This window comes from Oryctolagus cuniculus, chromosome 9 (assembly GCF_964237555.1).
Source record: "Oryctolagus cuniculus chromosome 9, mOryCun1.1, whole genome shotgun sequence".
NCBI classification, from domain to species: Eukaryota; Metazoa; Chordata; class Mammalia; order Lagomorpha; family Leporidae; genus Oryctolagus; species Oryctolagus cuniculus.
In genome coordinates, this window is record NC_091440.1 from 30,050,305 (window position 1) to 30,068,120 (window position 17,816).

The window sequence follows — 17,816 nt, forward strand, 5'->3', positions numbered from 1 at the left end:
CTTCAACATCCCCTGGCCAATTTTTGGAGCGCCCTGCAGATGATATACTAGAGATGAGACAAAGAAATATTAATATTGCATTTTTAATTTATGTTAAGTGATTCCTCATAGAAGAAAATTTTGCTTACTTTTCCTAAATTTACTTTTGAATTTCCCATGAAAACATCTGTAAATGCCTCTGGATGTCTTCTAGATTCTCATTCATTCATTTGCCTGTCAAAAATTTATATCAATTTCAGCCAAATATTACTGGATAATAGAATTGTTCCTGAATTCCATCTTGTGCCAAGAGAAACTCTATGAATTAGCTAATACAATTTTATGTATCTTGATTAACACTTTGTCAAAGGAGACAAGTTAACATGAAAGCATAAGATGTGGTCTCCACATAGACTAAGTCATATACTGGATTTACTAAGTTAGTTGTCTGGGAACATTAGCACATGTCTGGTTAAAAGTTGAAAATTGGTCTTAACTTGCCAGCTGGAATTTAGTTTGTATTAGCTGTAACTAAATAACATGTGAAGAAATTGTGTTGGATTTTATCCCATCCACTGTTGACAAACAGTTGTTGTTGGTATGAATTATTAAAATATAGCAAAACTGAGACAGTGTGGAAATAAGGGGTATATTAGTTTTGGTAGTGATTTCTTGGGTATAAATATCAAAATAACAGGTGACAATAGCAAAACACACAAGTGGAGTTATATCAAACTAAAAGTTTCTATACAACAGATGAAACAATCAACAAAAGGAATGGGAGAATACACAAAGGATGTATTTGATAAGACAACAGTTTCAAAAATGTATGAGCAATTCCAATAAATCAATAGTAAAAAAATAAAATACCCTATTAAAACATGAGAAAAGTACTTCGACAGTTATTTCTCTAAAGCTGAAGTGCAAATTTTCAACATCATTAATCACCAGGGAAATGTATGTGAAAACTGTAACCTCAAACCTGTAATCACTATTAGGTATGTGTGTTGGTGATGATGTTGAAAAATTTGAATTCTTGTACATAATTGGTGGGAATGTAAAATTATTCTTCCATTATGGAAAATGATGCTTATTTAAAATATTAAAAATATTTTCATATGATTCAGTAACCTAACTTCTGGGTACATATCCAAATAATTTAAATTTGGATTTTGAAAGGTTATCTGCAAACTCATGTTCATTGTAGCCTTAGTCACAGTAGTCATGAAGTATAAACAACTTAAATGTCCATTGATAGTTGAATGACTAATAAGAATATAGAGTAAACTTAACAATGGAATATTATTCAGCATTATAAAAGTAGCATATCTGAAAGGGTAGAAATAAAAATCAGATCAATGTAGGAAAATTTTAAGTTCATTTTTCACACAAACAACAACTGAAGAAATAAAAAAACATAAACCAAACATGGTAAGAAGCTTAACACAACATATACCATACAGTATATTTATCTATTATTTTAAGATTTATTTTACTTATTTTCTTGAAAGACGCAGTTATAGAGAGATCTTGAGAGAGGTCATCCATCTGCTGGTTCATTCCCCTACTGGCTACAGTGGCCAGTGCAGAGCTGATCAAATGCAGGAGCCAGGCTTTCTTCCAGGTCTCTAACATGGGTGCAGGGGCCCAAGGACTTGGGCCATGCTCCGCTGATTTTTTAGGAGTATTAGCTGGGAGCTCCATTGGAAGTAGAGCAGCAGGGAATTGAAACAGTGTCTGTACTGGATGCCGGCACTGCAACCTGGGACTTTAACCTGCTGTGCCACTGTGCTGGCCCCTACTGTACAGTATATCAAACATGATGGAGGTGGGACTATGTTGACCTTTGTGATTGGCTATAAAATAATAAAACTCTTTTAGAGCAAGGGAAACTGTTTAAGCAGATTTGTCACAATTGGTTTAATTTCACTGAATCGTGTCCAAGGATGTTAAGCTTACATTTTATGTTTCATTTATGATTAATGTATCACAGAAATAGGACTGATTTACTTTTTGATTACAAGACCATGTGTGGATGGCATTGACGTTTATGTAAACTGTGGCTTCCAATCTACTTTTATTTTAAAAATATGTAATCTTTTGAAATTAGGAATTTGGCTTTATTCATTGACTGTTCAATCTTAGCACTGAAGATAATGAAATACAGTGTTACTCAATATATTGTATGGATGAATGTACGATTGATTTCATATCTTGAGGATATACACTAAAATTCACAATATCAATTTTTAAAGATTTATTTATTTGTTTGAAAGCAGAGTTACAGAGAGGCAGAGCAGAGAGAGAGGGAGGGGGAGAGAGAGAAAAGAGAGGGAGAGAGATCTTCCATCTGCTGGTTCACTCCTCATTTAGCCTCAATAGCTGAAGCTGCACTGATCAGAAGCCAGGAGCCAGGAGCTTCTTCTGGGTCTCCCATGTGGATGCAGGGGCCCATGCCTTTGGGTCATCTCGCAGTGCTTTCCCAGGCCATAGCAGAGAACTGGAACAGAAGTGGAGCAGCTGGGACTTGTACCGGTGCCCATATGAGATGCTGGCACTGCAGGCAGCAGCTTTACCCCACAATAAGAACTTTTAAGAATGCTTTACTAATTTTATTAAAAGGAAAACATAATTTTATGTTTTTTTTCTAGACTGCTCTTTTAGTTTGTATGTTAAAAATGATTAGATTTTAACATCTTAATAAGAGAAAACTGCTTGGGGCTTTAAATAATAATTTAGCAAATTATATTTAAAGTAAGGAGAATTATTGATACCTACTGGGCTGAAAGCAAGCGTCTGTGATTATTGAGTACATTTTTAATAGTGTAGACATTTCAGTGAGCTGTGAACAGATATCTTATTCCCTTGCTTGAATTTTCAGTTAAAATATTGACTTGCCAGTGAAATCTGAATTCTAAATAAGCAATAAATATCATAGCAACAATTGCTGTTGCTCTGTTATTCAAATTTAACTGGGTGTCCTTTTGCATTTGCAAAATGTATGTACCTCGACAATCCTTTGTTCTAACTACATATGTATATTATGTAAACAGCTTTGTCACCCAATTGTTCAATAATATCAATTTTATTTTACCAAATCTGTAGAAAAATTTGACCCTAATTTTACCTTGATGATATTCTTTATTATAGTTTCTCTTCAGTTCACCTGTACTATTACATTTTATTCATAATTTTATATGCAAACCTTTAGTCTCCTTTTGTTTTCTATGACATTTACAGAGTCACCCCATTGATTTCTTCATTAATCAAACATGGTTGAGTTTGACTTGTGCCTATGCCTCCCTGACATAATTCAGATTTTTCAAAGTCTTTGGTAGAAATGGGACCTGGAAAGTGATAATTTAGAAATTTTAACTAGTAAGATTAGAGTTCAAGAACCACCTTAAGTTTAAAAGTAAGAAATTATTGTGGGCATAGTATCATGTGATAGGGTAGCAGGTCAGACCCTGCCTGCCCATGGTAAAACTGGAAAGAATTGGCCCAGCAATAATTACAGTGACCCCATTCTTTTTGCTTTGATCTTCTCCACCACGTATGTGTACGCTTCTAGTGATTCTATAGTTTTACATAAGAAAAACTGGAGATACAGATCAGGCTCCCTGTACTGAGAAAAAAGGTAAAAAGTTGGAACAGGTTACAGAGTACAACTGGTGTGGCAAAGTGAGCATATCAAACACACATCCTTTAACTATTTTTAATTATTGTTGAATTTACTGTTTTTCTGCTGCTTTGTTTCTGTTTCACAGTCTGTGAGCTGAAAGTCCAAGATCAAGATGCTAACATGGTAAGGATCCGGTGAAGGCTTTCGTTTTGGCTTGCAGATGGTAAATTTCCTGAAGTGTTCTCATAGGGCTAAGAGAGAGAGCTTCAGTCTCTGTTCGTCTTATAAGGTGCCTCATCCTAATGACTTTATCTAAAATAAATTAGCTTCCACTGGCTTCATCATCAAATATCATCCCATTAGGGTCTTGAACTTTAACATACATGTTCAGGGAGGACATATACAATAATCATGAAAATAATTTACTTTCTCTCTTGTTAGAATAAAATATTCAAGCACAGTTACTTTTCTAGGGTGCCTGTTCATTATAATGATTTTTAGAAAAATTTATCAAGTGTAATATGTTGGCAAATTAATTCTTTCAGGTTAAATTCATTGCCAGTATATATATATATATATATATATATATATATACACACTGTGTGTGTGTGTGTATCTGTGTGTGTATACATTCAATAGTATTATACCATATGTGAACAATGATGATACATCCACATTTCCAATTTTAAGCTTTCTTTATTCTTTTCAAAATATCTGTGGGCTTCTAGAAATAAAGACTTTCTGGATAAAGGTTACTTATTAAATGAATATTTTATTAATCATAGTTCACAAACATCACTAGCAATTTATTGCGACTTAATCTGACTTTAACTTTACAAGAAAATAGATGATAATTGATAGCTGATAGATAGATATTTACAAGACTGTTGTTTGAAATGTATCCAGATAGTCATTCAGCAATGAAGCAATAAGTCCCTGGTAAAATGTCATCTAGAATAGTAAAGAAATGATAATGCTGAGTGTCATCTGTAGATATCTAGTATACACAAAGTTAGACTTTATTCAGTTTTAGAGGAATGAAGTGCAGGAATAAAGGGTTCTGCTGGTGGCTCACAAATTGACAAAAATATATTTATATGCTGCAGTGATCTTGTTCGTATATATTCTTTCCTGAAGAACTGTGATAAAATAGAATAAACAACAACATGGATAAGAAAATGTCAGGAATGAAAGTTTACCACTATTTTTTCTTAAAAAAAGGCTAATGATTCCCCATGAAATCTTGAATAGTAAAATAAGTTATATACATATATAAGTAACTTTATATACATAAAAGCTTATACATATAAATTTCCCAGATCTTCATTTAAATATATATTTATTTAAATATTTACTTAAAGATACTTTATACTGTATTTTTCAATTGTGTGTTTGAGGGTTAGACACACACACACACACTCACACAGAGAAGGAAAGACAGAAAGAGAAATAGAGAGAATAATGGAGAGAGAGAAAACTCCTATACCCTGCTTCATTCTCCGGATGTGTGGAAGCTGGGCCAGTTTCCAAAGTCAGCAGCTAGGAGTTTAATTCAGGTCTCCTATGTGGTTGGTAAGGACTCAATGGTTTGGAGCATCATCACTGAATCCCAAGACCTGTACCAGAAGAAGGCTTGGGTCAGGAATTGGAGCGAGGCATGGACCCCGTTTGATAAAGGGTTTACATTTTTTTTGGAAGCTTAATATATTCGAGTGCCCAAGTATGTGATGAATTTAAAATTAGATTACATTAAAAGTTGTATTACACTGAGTGAATCCCATGTGCTCTCCTATGATGACCTGCTTGCTGTAACAAACACAAGTTCAGTAACAATCATACATCCATATAATTGATTATGTATATGATTATTGTATTTCCCAGTTAAAATAACTTATTTTTGTTTTCATGAGACATTTTAGAATCAAAGCTGTCACCAATATCTGTATCCAGTTTTACACACACAGAAATTACACTGTTCACACACCAGTGAGAAATATTCCAGACTCCAGAGACATGAGAAGAAAGCAAATTGCTTAAGCTTCCTTTTTTAATCAAATAATTGCTATATTAAATAGAACCTACTACATACATGGAAGAATCAATTCTTCTTAAAATCGAATTGGGTCTTTCAGGAGTACAAGTATCATTATGCTTGATTTTCTTTTTTTTTTTTTTTTTTTTCAAAAGAGGATCTTAGTGGGAAAATCAATTTGTGTAGTATGCTTGGGAATTTGAAAAAAAAGCCTTAACCTTAAATTAATGATCCATTCAGAGAAGTGAGAAAATAATGTGCATTTGAAATTAGACTAATTTTACGTTATAGATCATTACCTCTTCCTAGATTAGGTAGCTCAGCATGATTGCCTGTTTTAGGTTGAAATGAACATATTTCATTCTAAATCCATAAGCTTTCTTCTTGCATCACAATGTTGCTTGGCAATTCAGTCTTCAGTAATTTCTTGGCTTTGATGAAGATATATTAGAAAGAAAATACAGAAAAAAATAAGTAGGAATTATTTCTATGCATGATTTATTTAAGGTTTGATACTTAATTTGAAATCGTTAATATTAATATATCTGTTAAATTGTAGAACTGCAATGGTGAAACAGTTAATTCAGATTAATTCATTTAAGCTCATTCATTTCAATTCCTTCACTCTTCAAAAACGTGTTATTTAAAGTCTTTATATGTTCATTGGTTAATAGTTTTAAGTTGCAGTACAGGGCTTGATTGTAAAATAAGACTAGGTGAGTGGAGTAAATTTCTGTCTTATAATCACAAAAACAGTTTCCCTAACCAAGGCATTATGCATTCAACATAGGCTTTAACTTTGATAACAAACCTGTAGTCATGTTCATACATATTTAGTAGATGGCATATAATGATTTAAGTTATTAAAAGATCCAACTTTATGTCTTCACAAAACAGTAATAATCTTAGAGCTTCATGTCAGGGAATAGTCCGCGGCGGTATCGCTAGGCGGAGGTTTTAACTTTCGGTTTTGACCGGGGGTTTCCTAAGGGCGGGGCTCTCCGGGGGGTGGAGGAATCAAGGTCGCCGTAAACAACAAGATGGCGCCAGGACCCCCGCAGTGAGTCTGCCTGCCTGCCTGCTGTGTGACACCTCACCTGATTGGCCGAAGGACGCGTGCCCTTCACGTGAACAGAGACCGGATTGGTGTGCCTGATGCATGGACTCTAGCTTGCTCCTGATTGGTCGCATTTTGAATATAAGCCACGGGTGTAAGGAGGAAGCTCTCTCTCTCTCCTCTCCTTTCCTCCTTCCTCTCTACCTCTGTCACGTTGAGTCTACTGACTTTTTACTACTGGGTTGAGTCTGCTGGCCAGAATCCCCGAGACGCCCGTGGCAGCTTCATTCATATTACATATTAACAGAGTAAGATTCATTATCTGAGAAGGTTGTTTCACCTTGTTCTATTTGGAATAGAAATTATGCAATATAAAGAATAATCAAGAACAAATTATTCTAAAATAATCTGAAATATTTTTTGATAATTTGTATTTACAAATTTTCTACAGAATTGCCTTCCAACAATAATTATTGAATATTCAGCAACCCTTTATACTCAAATTAAGATGGCATTGATAATGGAAGTCTTCCGGCCAGCACCACAGAGCACTAGGCTAATCCTCCATCTGCGGTGCCGGCACCCCAGCTTGTAGTCCTGGTTGGGGGAGCCTGATTCTGTCCCAGTTGCTGCTCTTCCAGTACAGCTCTCTGCTGTGGCCCAAGAAAGCAATGGAAGATGGCCCAAGGGCTTGGGCTCTGCACCCACATGGGAGACCACGAGGAAGCACCTGGCTCCTGGTTTCAGATCAGTGCAGCGCACCAGCCTTGGCGGCCACTTTGGGGGTGAACCAATGCAAAAGGAAGACTTTTCTCTCTCTCTCTCACTGTCAAACTCTGCCTGTCCAAAAAAAAAAAAAAAAAGGAAGTCTTCCATTTTGTAGCCAGTGGTCTGACGTTTTTGAAAATCAAAATTCATCCCCAGGAGTTTTATTATAAGAATTGGCTCTTGTAATGATGGAAGCTGAGAGGCCCAATGATATTTGTTTTGCAAACTGGAAGAATGGGAAATCCAGTAACATAATTCAGTGCAAGTTTGAATCCCTGATAACCAGAAACTCAAGATGTCCAGTGGCAGAAGATAATGTCCCTGTAGGGAGAATTCAGCCTTTCAACAGAATTTGTTTAGAAGGACCCAAAACTATGACTGTGATCTTCTCTCAGTATGCTCGTTTAAGTACTAATCAATTTTAGCAATACATTCAAATGACACATCCAGAAATGTTTTACCAGTTAACCAAACATCAGTTGACACATAAAATTACCAACCACAATATACATATGTTCTTTCTATTCTAGTAATCTCTTTCTGTATATGCCAATATCACATCATTTTAATTATTCTTCCTTTAAAAGTGGTCATTAGGGGCCAGCCTTGCAGCACAGTGCACTGCTAGCACTGTTGGCATCTGATATGTAGTCCCAGCTATTCCTCTTCCTGTCCAACTTCCAGTTAATGCTCCTGGGAAAGCAGCAGAAGATGGTCCAGTATTTGGGTTGCTGCCACTCACATAGAAAACCCAAATGCAGTTCAGGCTCCCTGTGGGCTGAATCTTTATCTGCCTTTCTGCCCATTTTTAGGGAGTGAACCTATATATATTCCTGCATGTAATAATAGATTTATGGCATATGGTATGATGATATTGTGAGTTGCTATTTGAAAATTTATGTTTTATAATTTACTGATTATTAATATTGATTTTAAATCATACTATCCTTCTGGAGATAAATATATGAAGAAAACACAAGACTATAAGATTATACTAAGGTACGAGCAGCAACTGGATACTTACAGGAAGTACCATTTTCTTGTTCATTGTTGTGGTCTGAATGTTTCAGTGTCCACAAAATTCATATGTGGGCATTTAAGCCCCAATGCAATGATATGAGGAAATGGGGTCATGAGAGCAGAACCTTTGTGGATGTGATTACTGATCTTTTAGGGCACTTAGGAGAGCAAAGTTCTTCCCTTAAACCATGTAAGGACAAAATAAGAAGTGAGCCTCAAAATACATTGCATCTCCCAGCACTTTGATTGTGGGCTTTTCATCCTCAGAACTATGCTAAACAAATTTCTGGTTTTTTTTATGGGCTACTTAGTTTGTAGTATTTGTTATACAGTCCGATAGACAAATACATCCATCTTGCTTAATTACAATGTTTTCTGATGACAATTTAGACTCATGACATAATGAGATCTTGTAAATCACACAGTAGATCACCCAGAAGCATTAAAGAAAGAACTGACAACTCCTTTTAGGGAAATTTCTTACCAAGCTCTTGATAGAATTTCTTGGCTAAAAATGTGACTTAATTTGTGTACTGTGGTAAATATTGACTGTGAAAACAAGTTCAGCATTCTAATTGTTTTCTGTGTTAGTGTTAACTTTATGAGCAACTGAATATAAATTAAACAAATTATTCTTTCAAACTAATTGCCCAGCAATACTTAACTAAGCCATGGTATAATTAAAAAAACTAATTTTTATTTATATCATACTATGTAAGCACATTCTCCAAACAGTGCATTCATTAAATCATTTGTTATTCATTCATTACCATTAATCCATTCATTTGTATTGCCATAACTTTCATATTTGTCTTAAAAATGAACCGCTTAGTATTAATCTTGGTTTATCTACTAAAAAGTAAAATTGAGTATTAGATTAAATATTATCTTCACAAACTATTATAATGATTTTTGGGCGATTTTCATTTAATTTTTTAAAGATTTACTTAGTTATTTGAAAGTCAGTTACAGAAAGAAAGAGAGAAACAGAGACCAAAGAAAGAAAGAGAGCAAGAGGGTGAGTGAGACAGAGAGAGAGACAGAGAGAGAGATTGTGCATCCACTGGTTCACTCCCTAAATGACTGCAGCAGCTTGGGGTAGGCCAAGCTGAAGCCAGGCACAAGGAGCTTCATCTGGGACTCCCACATGGGTGATAAGAGCCCATGTACTTTGACCATTTTTCCTTGTCTTCCCAGGTCATTAGCAGAAAGCTGGATCAGAATTAGAGTACTCTGGTCATGAACTGGCACCCATATCAAATGCTAGTGTCTCGGGCAATGGTTTTACCTGCTATGCCACAATACTGGCCTCCTCTATATTTTAAAAATGTATTCAAAGGATTTAGGTTGCCTGAATTTATTTAAAAAAAAAAATCGAGAGTCATCTATATGATGGAACAAGACACTCACTTTTCAAGTAAATGTACACATAGACTGAAAGTGAATTTTTGGAAAAAGGCATACCAGGTAAGTAGAAAATAAAATCAAGCATGGAAACTCTACTCAAATGCCTGAAACAGTCAAGATTGCTTCAGTCATATGGACAAAGTCCTTGGGTCCCTGCACCCATATGGGAGACCCGGAAGAAGCTCCTGGCTCCTGGCTTTGGATCGGCTCAGCTCCAGCCATTGCGGCCATCTGGGGAGTGAACCAATGGATGGAAGATTCTCATTCTCTCTCTCTCTCTCTCTCTCTCTCTCTCTCTCTCTCTCTCTCCCCTTTCTCTCTCTGCCTCTCCTCTCTCTGTGTAACTGTGACTTTCAAGTAAAACAAATCGATCTTTAAAAAAGAATTGCTTCAAAAAAATTGCTTCAGTCAATTCTATATGTCCAAAACTCAATCTCAGTCTTCCACGTGGGTACCAGATATCCAAGTACTTGAACCATCATCTAATTCCTCCCAGGGTGCACAATAACAAGAAGCTAGAATTAGAAGTGGAACTGAACCAGAATTCAGATACTCCAAAATAGGTCAACGTTTTCCAGAAAACCACTCACCGCTCTCACAAATGTCCATTCTTTATTCCTTTTTTCAATATTTATCTTTTTGTTGAAGGGGGTGTGGTGGTTGCTGTTCTCTGTTTCACTCTCCAAATGGCCGAAACATCTGGGGGTTGGCCAGGAACTCATATGGGTTGTCCATGTGGGCAAAAAGAAGTCAAATACTGATCCTTCATCTACTGCTTCCCTGTTGCATTATTAAGAATCTGGATCAGAAGTGCAGTAGCTGGGACTTACAGTGCCCCTGTCCAGTATTTTTAAATTTGATTTCATTAATGACCATTCTTCCCAATTTTCAGACAAATGCTACATGATCTGTATCTGTTGGGAACAATTATTTTTAAGTTGTTTTATAGAAAAGCATAATTTGCAAACAGTACACAAACTTTGTGTTTACAGACAGACAGGCCCACTGTATGCAATCAGCACTCAAATCAAGACACAGAATATTTTAATCCCCGAATACATTGCTTCCAAGTCAAGCTTGACTCCATGAGTAACCATACCCTGATTTTAATCATATAAATACATTTATTATCTCTTTTCTTGATTGAAGGCTAATCTTTGGGGAGTCCATCTGCAATTTTAGAAAGATGTGACCAGAATACTCTGGCAATACAATAATGCTGGACTGGAGTTTCCACTCCCATCTATCTTTCCAGATCCTCCTGAGAATAATAATGTTTTGAACTGCAGCCTGGAAGTTCTTATTGCTAGATAGAAAGCAACAAAAACAAAGGAAAAAGAGAACTTTATGCTTTATTATATGTAGGAAAATGGGTAAAGAAAGCTGATATCATTGTAATTTTTTTTAAAAAAAATCTGCATAGGCAGGACATTGATTTCTTGTTTGTCTTAAATTGATGAGATAACTGAATTCACAAAACAGACATTTATCAAAAAACAGAGACAAAGGCAAACATTCATAGGCAGCTATAGGGTATAACTATTTGATTTCCTAAGCAGTTGATTGTCAGGCCCTGTATGAGCCAGAAAGGACAATAAACTAGCAATTATGAAAAATTGCTGGAGGATGAAACAAACTAGTAAGAGTGGGTTGGTCCTCAGAGTTACAGTAATGTGAGGATTACTTTCCTTTCACAAGTTATTCCTCTAAAATTCCACATGGAAAATTGGAAAGAATTTAGAGAAATAACTTACACTGTACCAATGCAGGGAATCTAAGAATACCCACCACAAAATCTCTTTCATGTCTTTACATCCATAGCAGGAAGGAGACAACCAGGAAGCCCTGGCGATAGATTAATGGCAGATTGGGAGCTCTACAATCACCTGACTGACCAGGTTCTCGTAAGGAGAAATCTGTAAGATGGAGGCCCTTAAAGAGGAATGTGAATAATTGCTCTGATTGAAGAGAATGCTAACTAGGTGGGATGCACTTTAAAGCTGAGGATCAGAAGCGAGAATTGCTAGAGGACAGGATTTTGAATGTCTTCACCATAAAGGAATGTTAAATATGAAGGGATAAACATATTGCTCTAATTGGACAATACCCAAAGCATACATGTATGGAAATGTCACATCGTATCCCTTAGATGCATATGATTTTATATTGTGTTAAATCTTTAAATTAACAAAAAAAAAATTTAAAAAAGAATCAAGGCCCATAATGAAGAGAATCAAAGTCCAAAAGTAAGACAGAAATAACAAAGGTAGAAGAATTTGAAGTCCCTTATGGCGACATTAACAGGAAACCTTGAACCTGGTAACCATGGCAATATTGAAAGTCACAGCTCAACTTCTTTCTAAATTAACATGACTCTTCACAGTAACGGGGTATTATCCTCAAGCACTATTAACCAATCAATATATTCAACTTTAAACAATAATAGCCACCAAAATGGAAGGAATGAGAAAAGCCATAGGAAAATGTATCATTAGATATTCTGAAGAAGTATTATAATCAGTTAATTTTAAGTTAATTAAAAAGGAAGCTATCATGAGTTGACTTGATTGAATCATATTAACAACCTTAAAAATGGAACTGGGACCCTCCCTAAGGACAGAACCTCTCTCTCTGGTTAACATTAAAGAAGTAAGGCATAGTTAGTTCTATAGTAGCAAGAAAATAAATTTCATCAAAAACCCAAGATGACATAGTGCAAAGAAAATTCAGTAAAGACTGTCTTCCTGAGACTGGCACTCTGGCACAGCAGGTTGAACCCCTGGCCTGAAGTGCCAGCATCCCATATGGGCACCGGTTCTAGTTCTGGCTGCTCCTCTTCTGATCCAGCTCTCTGCTATGGCCTGAGAAAGCAGTAGAAGATGGCCCAAGTCCTTGGGCCACTGCACTCACATGCAAGACCTGAAAGAAGCTCCTGGCTCCAGGCTTCAGATCAGCACAGCTCTGGTAGTTGCAGCCATCTGGGGAGTGAACTTGCTGATGGAAGACCTCTCTCTCTGTCTCTACATCTCTCTGTAACTCTGACTTTCAAATAAATAAAAGAAATTTTTAAAAAATAAGATTGTCTTCCCAGTTAGTAGTGAATGAACAATTGGATGCCATTATGAAAATAGTTTATCTCATAGAAATTAAAGATGTAATGATGGCAGGGAGGGAACTGATGAGAAAGGGCTAAGAAAGTTTGATTGATGGATATTGGGTTATAGCCTGGTAGGAGTAACTTCTGAGGTTGTATTTCACAGTGGGGTGACTATAGATAATGTAAATGTATTATATATTTATTTAAAAAATTCTTGAAGATGTAATGTTGAATGAGTTTACTTTAAATTTGCTAAATGTTTGAAGAGATAAATATATTTATCTGTATATAAACAAAGTATACACATAACAGAAAATTGTATATTACCCTATAAAAACAATTATTTGAAAATGCTGCTTCCATTAATGGTTATGAAATGATAAAGGTGAGATGATCTATGTCTGTTAAAAATTAACTAATAAATGAAATAAGGGAAATAACTTCCTTAAGACAGAATTGTAAATAACAGTGTGCATTTATACTGAAAGTGGAGCTTATTCCTCTTCCACCTCAGTTTCTGCCAGATTTAGTGAAGCTGAAAAAGAAAAACAAGACAAAACCCATTATCTTCTCTGCGGCAAAGTCTGGCAAACAGTTCTTTAACCGTTTGATCAATTTAACAAGTATCATCAATTTCATCAATTTCATATCATGTATCATGGCATTGAAATTGGTAAAATCACTTTATCTGTGTGTTGTCTTTCCCTAAATCCAAATCTCAGTCTCATCACGAGAGGCACAAATGAAAATGTACAATCTTTTCATGCAGTATCTGATGAGTAGTCTTTAAATTGAGTTGTGGACTACAATGAAAAATTGAGAAATTATTACAAATAACAACAAACTAAGATAACATGATGAATCATACAATATGGCATTCTGGATAAGATTGGAACTAATGTAAATCAGTAAGGAGCCGGCGCCACAGCTCAATAGGCTAATCCTCCGCCTGCGGCTCCGGTATACTGGGTTCTAGTCCCTGTCGGGGCTCTGGATTCTGTACCGGTTGCCCCTCTTCCAGGCCAGCTCTCTGCTGTGGCCTGGGAGTGCAGTGGAGGATGACCCAAGTGCTTGGGCCCTGCACCCCATGGGAGACCAGGAGAAGCACCTGGCTCCTGGCTTCGGATCAGCGTGGTACACCATCCACAGTGTGCAGGCCTTGGCGGCCATTGGAGGGTGAACCAACGGCAAAGAAAGAACTTTCTCTCTGTCTCTCTCTCACTGTCCACTCTGCCTGTCCAAAAAAAAAAAAAAAATTCAGTAAGGAATACACAGAAATTTCAACTAAGTTTTATGCACATGAGTAAAAACCAAGAAAATTCAAATAAAATTAAATGTCTCCAACCATATTATTTTTTCCCATTATAACTAATTAAGAAAATACTCTCACTTTTTATTCTATGCATAAGAAGTAAATAGTAGTATAATAAAACATTTATAGGCCTTTACTATTAATGTATGCAATTTTATATTCTATTAATCTGCTACTACAGATTATATGCCATTAAATTTAACTGGAAAAAATGTTTACTCTTAAGTTCCTTTGCCTTTGAAAGACAAAACCTAGTAAGAAAAAAAAAAAAAAGAAAAATAGTAAAACATGGATATAGGAACACACCATTATTTGCTAAAGTGTTCCTTTTTTGAGGAAAGATGAATTTTTTATTATCTGTGGCTCTTTTTCTGTAGTATACTCAGAAAAAATATCCACTTACAAACGTTTGAATCTGTATCCCTATTAGAAGTTTACATAGTTTAGATGTATTTACACTGGCTTATGCTTTTTTTTTACCTACTTATATTCAAATTAATACCCTAAAATATTTCCAAGTACTTATTAAGTCATATTTTTTGACAGGCAGAGTTAGACAGTGAGAGAGAGAGACAGAGAGAAAGGGCTTCCTTCCGATGGTTCACCACCCAAATGCTGCCACGGCTGGCGCACTGCTGATCCAAAGCCAGGAGTCAGCTGTTGCCGCCTGATCTCCTACACGGGTACAGGCGCCCAAGCATTGGGCCATCCTCCACTGCCTTCCTAGGCCACAGCAGAGAGCTGGACTGGAAGAGGAGCAACTGGGACTAGAACCCAGCGTCCATATGGAATGCCGGCACCACAGGCAGAGGATTAGCCAAGTGAGCCACGGCACTGGCCCCTTATTAATTCATATTTAATATGAGTCCATCTTCATTGGTTGTATCATAAGTATAGATGGGAATAGATAATACTTAAGTCTAGATATAATTATGTATGCAATCATAAGTGCCCATAATATTTCTGATAAAGGTAAATAGATATTTCAGGAAATAGACCTGAAGTGCTCATTTAAAAATCTTAAATTCACCTAGATTACCTAAATATGTTACAGCCTCTTTAAGTATAATTTCCTGCATATCAATATCACCCTTGAGGGGTGATGAAAAGAACTAAACATTCCAAAGTTTGAAACAGGGGTTAATTAGAGGAAATTTATTCCAACAATGCACAAAATAACACATAGTCATTGTCAGTAGTTATCCATTGTAATACTTAAATAGAAAAAAATAACTTTGCTTCATTATGAAGTCTTATATTGAAATATAATTCCACAGTTGCCATAAGATCTCGACCTATTGCTATACTTGTATTATGACACATTTTAGTACTGAACACTTTTTTTGAAATTTTAACATTTTATAAAGGTTTTCTTGATATTTACTCAAATGGTACAGCAGCAGAGAAAAAAGGGAGACATACACACAGATGCGGGGGTGGAGAGAGAGAAAGAGTGAGAGAGAGAGTGAGAGAGAGGGAGAGGGATCTTTCTTTTGGATGTCAGAGAACTTGGCTTTAAATTTTTAGTTGCTACACAAGAATAGTATATGTTTATGGGGTTTCATGTGATACTTTAAAAATAAATACATTGTATAATGTTCAAATGAGGGTAAACATCTATTTCAACCTTTTCCATTACTTTATGGTGAAATATTAAAAATTCTTTCTTCTGGCTTTTCTGTTTATAAAAACATACAGTATATTTTCTTTATTCATAGTCACCTTTCTGTGTAATAGAATGTTAGAACTTATACTTTTAACTTAGAAATTGATATAATAATTTAAATTATTCATATCAAAAGTACTATTTTTATGATGTATTAAATGCAGATCTAAACATTTAAGAAACAGTTTAAGTCTGCAATAATAAGAAAGTATGAAACAAAATATAGTGTCCCAAACAAATAATAAAATGTTTGGAATATTATTTTGTTTAAAAGATTCTATATTATTCCAGGTAAAATAAGTCATTTCAATTCTTTTAATGACTACTTATGAAGTTTATTCTTTTGAATAAAGCCATTCACACAAATTGCTAGATAAAAATTTTATGTTTCTCATATTTACCTGCCCATTACTAAAATGATAAATAAATAAAAACTGCTTATGATGTTGTATAAGAGGCAGCACATAAAATGTTGGTCTTTGAATTCCCATAATTTATAAATGTTCAGTATTCGTATTCAACTATGATTTCTGATGTCATTAATGACTTCATGCCTAATGACTTATATAATAATGTTTCCTAATATGTGCCCACAAAAAATGTTTTTGGGACTTCATTTAAATTAATTCCAATGACATCCAAATATATTAAGAAATAGTTTTTGGAAAAGTGTGAATAACTCATGTTTTAAAATTTACTTGAAATGCGAGAGACAGAGACAAGGAGAGAGCGTTCCCTCTGGGTGTGGTTCACTCTTCACAAGCACAGAACAGACGGACAGGGACAAACCAGAGGCAGGAGCCAGGACCTCAGTCTGCTATTCCCACATCAGTGGCAGGGGCCTCCTGAAACAGCAGGAAGAGGGAATAAAGAGTGGAGCTGCAGCTCTAGTTCTGGTAATCCTGTGTGAGATGGGTCATCCTGAGTAGCCTCAGCAAATGCTACTGCTTTACCAAACGCTGCCTCTCATAAGAAGTTTAAATACCATCTTTTGTATATTAATTTTTCTGTGAACAAGAATTAGGAATAATGCTTTCGATGGTTACTGCATTTCAAAAGTATTGCTAATTTTTCCTATTCATCTTAATGGTAATTAGATTTTCTTCCTGTATACATTGTAACACATACCCACAATACAGGCTAGATTAAGCTTTGTTTCCGTAATTATTTGTTTAGAATCTCTTTCTAGAACTAGCAGGGAAGCTTCTCCATCACTAAAGAACACAACAGTGATGGCATTGATTAGAATTCTCCCATTTTTACAATTATATTTTAGTGAATTCTGAAATAAATAAAGAAAACCGGTGTTAAGTGCTAAAGAGAAATTAAAGCAGGAAATGAAGCTAAACCATGTTATGGCCAATAGGAGGTTAGGCAGTCAATTTGTTTTCATCTCAAGCTTCAGATCAAAAGTTGTTAATTACTGATTTTGTTTTCTCTTGTTTATGCCATCTGCTTAAATGCTGCACCAAAGTAGACTTATCATGTGCCCAGAGACAGAGGAAAAACAGCTATCAGTAGGCACTATCCCATCTCAATTGGATAGTTTTTTTTTTCTTAATATTTTCTTTCATTAAAAATTACATTTATGTAGTCAGTGTTGTAGCCTAGTGGGTGAAGCTACCACCTCCAGTGCCAGATCCCAAGACCTGGCTGCTTCACATCCAGTGCATTTCCCTGTTAATGATCCTGGGAAAGCAGCAGATGGCCCAAGTGCTTGGTCCCTGCACCCATGTGGGAGACCAGAAAGAAGCTCCTGGCTCCTGGCTTCTGCCTACCCATTGGGGAAAGTGGATGGAAGATTCTCTCTCTCTCTCTCTCTCTCGTTCTTTCCTCTCTCTCTTTGTCATTCCTTC

At 35.7% G+C, this 17,816-nt stretch overlaps 1 long non-coding RNA gene across 2 annotated transcripts; it reads right to left on the reverse strand.

Annotated features, from left to right (window-relative positions):
- Window positions 1-4,297: 4,297 nt before the first annotated feature.
- LOC103349092 (uncharacterized) lies at window positions 4,298-6,808 on the reverse strand. Of its 2 annotated transcripts, XR_517295.3 has the most exons (4): window positions 6,445-6,808; window positions 5,933-6,064; window positions 5,088-5,217; window positions 4,298-4,740 (listed from the first exon to the last, which is right to left on the reverse strand). It is a non-coding gene; the product is annotated as an uncharacterized lncRNA (long non-coding RNA). The 2 variants fall into 2 exon arrangements; XR_517296.3 differs by lacking the exon at window positions 5,088-5,217 and having other exon boundaries at window positions 4,301-4,740; window positions 6,445-6,801.
- Window positions 6,809-17,816: the final 11,008 nt, after the last annotated feature.